This window comes from Plectropomus leopardus, chromosome 19, assembly GCF_026936395.1.
Source record: "Plectropomus leopardus strain MGB_pleo_1.0 chromosome 19, ASM2693639v1, whole genome shotgun sequence".
NCBI classification, from domain to species: domain Eukaryota; kingdom Metazoa; phylum Chordata; class Actinopteri; order Perciformes; family Serranidae; genus Plectropomus; species Plectropomus leopardus.
This window is the reverse complement of record NC_142194.1, coordinates 13,427,842-13,432,738: the sequence shown is the minus strand read 5'-3', so window position 1 is coordinate 13,432,738 and position 4,897 is coordinate 13,427,842. Positions and strand designations below refer to the sequence as shown.

General features: G+C 35.8%; 1 long non-coding RNA gene across 1 annotated transcript; it reads left to right on the top strand.

The window, feature by feature from the left end:
* The first annotated feature begins 318 nt into the window (after positions 1 to 318).
* On the top strand, positions 319 to 2,511 carry LOC148186324 (uncharacterized). The gene is made up of 4 exons (XR_015774977.1): positions 319 to 397; positions 501 to 575; positions 789 to 896; positions 2,314 to 2,511. It is a non-coding gene; the product is annotated as an uncharacterized LOC148186324 (long non-coding RNA).
* The last annotated feature ends 2,386 nt before the right edge of the window (positions 2,512 to 4,897 follow it).

Sequence of the window (4,897 nt, the reverse complement as noted above, 5' to 3'; positions counted from 1 at the left end):
ACTGCAAAAGCACAATCCAACTGGAAGGACTTTAATAAGTTTATGAGCCAACCCTATAATAAAAGTGCATAACAAATTTTACAGCTTAATTGCTCAGACTACTTAAAGCTTATATTAACGGTGACTCAGGTTTTTCTTTTGTTGTTGTCTCTTTTTTTTTAATATAATACTTCACTATAATACTGCATATTTTCTCCTAGTGAATTAGTGGTGTCATTCTGGGTTTTTCCAGGATCAATGTCTGTCTCTGTGAATTCCTTTAAGTGAAACCCAGATAAAATATCAGCGTGGATAAGCTGGATTTCCCCGGATTGCACAACAAGTCTGTATAAAAACGAAAGCTCGCAGACTGCAGAACACAGTGAGGAGTCAACACACCAGAGGGACAATTCATCAGGTGAGATCTTTAAGAGGTTTCCATATGTGTATAATGGAAGTGCTCACAGCTTAATACTGCATTTGATTTCTAAAACTTTTCCATCTTTTCTTTATTCATTCAGAGATCAGTGAACAGACAAGTGAAAACATGAAGACTTTGATTCTTGCTCTTGTGGTGTTGCTGGTTGTCAGTCAGGGTGAGTTAATGTCCAGGAAAGACAACAACCCTAAAAACCAGCAGCAACAATCTGCAGCTGATAAATAATAAATGTAAATTATGATTATGTTTCCAGTGTGTCTGCTGTGATAAGATTTTAGAGCTAAAGGGAAATCAGCTGTTGCAGTGATAATGCAGTAGGGCCTTGTAGTTTGTTTACAATATCTGAGCACATTTTTTCTTTTTTTTCCAGGTGAAGCCTTGACGTGTTGGTGTGGAGGCTCAAAGACATGTTCGGGCCGTACAGAGACCTGTCGTGATCCAAACAATGTCTGCGCCAGCGTTCGCTTTCCCATGTCCCGTAAGTATCAGCTGTACAGTTGCTACAGCACAACAGGGCAAAGAAGCTGCCAAAGGCCTTTGTAGGAAGGTGATTTATTTTTTTTAAAAAGAAATCAGGCTGCCGAGGTTTGAGCTCAGGGCAGGCTGTTAGATTAATGTTGATAAAGCTTAAGTTTTCGGCTGCTGTTGGTGGTGCAGATCAAAGGCTGCTTTAACCCTTTGAAACCTGAACAAATTGGCTGCTTGATTTCTTTCAACATGGGAAGATGGCAATGAACAACTTAACAAGAAATTTGCAAGAAATTTGTTAAAAGATAGAAGAAAATTATCTGAAATTATTTTTTTTTTTTAAAAAAAGCAAAAACCAAAAAGAGACAAGATATTGACCTTAACTAAGTGCTTTAAATATAATACAAATAAATTAAATATGTATGTATTTTTTCTGTGGCATAATTTTTGATATATAATTATAAAAATTATAAATATATATTTCTGGGCATTTTCCCCTTATTTTTCAATAATAATCTCACAGCTAATTTTCAGGTCATTTTCTTTGTTTTTTTTTTTTTTTGCAATTTGCTGGGCATTTCTTGCAAAGTTGCTAATCGCCTAATCACTAATCTCCAACGTTTAGTAAAAAAATGAAACCAATTTTCTCAGGTTACAGAGGTATAAATGCTTGTTGATGCCTATCCAGGTTCTGAAGAGTTAATGGACGGGAGCAACACCCTTCAGTTCAGGGGGCCCCTGTTTAAACATGTGCCGTTCGTCTACTGTTTATTTTGGTATTGGTGGAGATACACAAAATTCAGCAAACAAATGGAAAGACCTGAACCTGAAATGGTCCGGTTTGCTCCGGCTGGAGGGCAGTGTTTTGTAATAGTTTAACTGTTGTCAGGATGGCAGCACAAACGTTCTTATTTTACAGCTAAACAGAGCACTAAAATACGTTGAAAACATTTGAGTTGAATAGGCAATGCAGTTACAGAATCTTGTTTTGTATTTGATCAGCATGGTTGGGAAATTTTTGATTTGAGTTTCGCGTTGCAATGTTGAGGTCATGATTATGCAAATTCAGATACAGCAACTGGTCTGCCAAATCTTTGTGCTGTATCTATCATGTAACTTAGAAAATGAAGAGGATTTGTCAACATCACATATGTCAACCACTGTAAAGAAAACTGGATACAGCATTTGAGGCAGGGCTCCGTTCTTTCCTGTGACAGCTGCTCAGTGGTGCTTGATGTCAAAACAGTTTGACTTCCTGGGTATTTCTTCTGCATGTCCTGCACCCGTAGAGCAAGCGCAATGCAGACTTTGACGAGCTAACCACCAGCAGTATATATTACCTGGACCAGTTTAAAGTTATTACTTTTCTTAAAAAAATTGAAGAAGTTGTTTAATAACACACCCTTTATTTTCCAATGTGTTCACAGCTGTCAGCAACTTTTGGGGTTGCTATGAGCTAAATGCCTGCAGGCGGCTGAATCAGCTTGGTTCTTCTTGCAGTTACTGTACGACTGACCTGTGCCAGTGATCCATCAACGTCATGCAACACATCTTCCAGCAAAAAAAAGAACATTTTATCTGTTATGCACTTTTGCATTGTCAAAATAAAGATTGATCACTTGCAACTTTTGCCCTTTTTCACTTTTTTAATATAGAATTTTCTGTTTTTTTCTATGGTTTTCCACAACAATAGCAATCTAATTGTTGGTGTGTTGTTACTGACATTAATGTGTTGTATATAAAACTTTTATCTGTGAGAAAATAGACTATGCTATGACAGACATGCCTGCAGGAAGCTCAGCATGTCTGGTAGAATAACTTGTGAATGCTACATCACTGACCTCTGCCTGGCATGTACGTCTAGATGTTAATGAAGTAAAAGAATAAATGACATGCAACACATGTTTCAGTAACTAAATAATCTAAATACAGTGTTGTGTGTTTTTGCATTGTCTTTTGTTGTATCTATGCACATACTTTTGCTGGTATAAGTTAAATTTTAGTAACAACAACATTCCAATTCCCACAGAATCACAAAAACACATTGAAGCTAACGATTCATATGACTGCAGGCTGCTGATTAGGGGCAGTATCCAGCAGATGCTGCGGGACGGATCTGTGCAACTGATAAATGAATGTGCAAAATGAAAAATGAATGCAAAACATGTTTCAGTAATAACCAAACAGAGTTTACAAAGTGTTTTGACAAACAAGGCAAAGCAGAAGTGAGAGGAGTTTCACGCATAATTAACATGACAAAAAGAGCCAAAAAGTAATACCAAACTAAAGCCAGACAAACGAGAGAAACAATCATAGAACAAAAATAACAACAGCAACCCTGTTTGAAGAAGATGTGCGGTAAGCACAGAAATAATAGTACTTAATAGAAAACAAACATTGCCAGGGCAGAATAAAAATAAATAAATTAAATGATAAAAATAAAGAAATAAATATATAATAAATAAATAAATAAATAAATAGATGAATAAAATAAACCAATTAAAAAAATAATTAAGATAAAATTAAAATAAAATTAAAATAGATGATATCACAAAAAAGCAAGTCTATAAAAATGGGTTTTAAAAAGTGATTTAAAAGAAGTCACTGATTCTTCATGCCTTATCTGCTCCGGGAGGTCGTTCCAAAGCCAAGAGGCCCTGATTACAAAAGCACGGTCACCTTTAGTTTTAAGTTGCAGGGCCTCACCTGAGGATCTAATGCACAATCTATAGATTGTCATGTGTTGTGTACTTAAGATTTGTCATAATAAAGATCAATTGCAACTATTGTCCACTGTCACTTTGTCAGTGTCTTTCTTGTATTCCATAACAACACTGATTTTATAGATGTCAGGTGTAAATTGATGTATTAAGAGACTTGCTGTTCAGTCATCAGTGGCACAAGTCCAGAGAACAAGAGAAGGGCACATATTTGAAGTAGGGCGTAGAAGTGGATACTGACTGTAGGGACATGTCCAGATCTAACAACTACTGAAATGTCCCTGGCATTACCAGTGTTGTCTCTCAGCGTCTAGTCGATGTATTAGCTAATGGCTAACAGATCAACTTCTCTACTTTTAGGTATGGCCTCTCTCTAAGGTGAGAGGGTGGTAATCTGTTGTTTTCATTTGTTTATTTTTGTTGTTTTATGCTGAATTCATTAGAAGGGATAGGGGGTGCTAATTAGCTTTAGCTAGACACATTTGTACACATTTCTGTTGCATCACTTCTTATGTAACAATTAAAATGAATACAAAAAACTGAAATCGCCTGGTCCAATGCACAGTGAGATACACACATGGGTTTTCTTTTCTAACACTCCTTTCAGCATCTTATTAACCACAAGGTGTGTGCATGATCAGCACTCTTCAGAATTTTTATAAGTGATAAAAAAAAAAGCTGAAATATGCGGCTGATAATTTTTCACGAGCAGGTGGATGGTCTTCCCTTTGACACTATTGATTTTACTGGGTGGACACTTTGAAAAAATAAAGGCAAAAACACACTTAAAAGGCCATTCAATAAAGTTACATGTGGGCTACTATGTGGGAATTGGAATGTCCCTGTTATACTTTGTTTTTTTCAGCATAAAAGTTTTCTATATAATGCAACAATTGTAAGTAATTACACACCAACAAAATACATTAAAAAAAACCCCCAGACAATTAAAAAAAACTGACACATTAAAAATGACTGCAATTGATTGATCTTTATGATGACAATGCAGAAGCACTCAGCACATGACACTAACAGTTTTGTTGCATGCCAAATCCTCTTTATCTGTCCCATTATCGCTAAAACCTCCCCCGTGAAACAACGTATGGCAGAAATGCAAAAAAAAAATCATGTAAAAAAAAGAAAAGTGATGATAAAGGTTTCATCTGCCCCATCTGGAAACATGCAACAGAGCTAACAAGAGTTTTTTTTAAAAAGGCTATTTCTATGTTTACAAAAACAACTTAAGGTTTTACAACTTAAACTGTAGCTAAAAAAAAAACACACAAAAAAATCA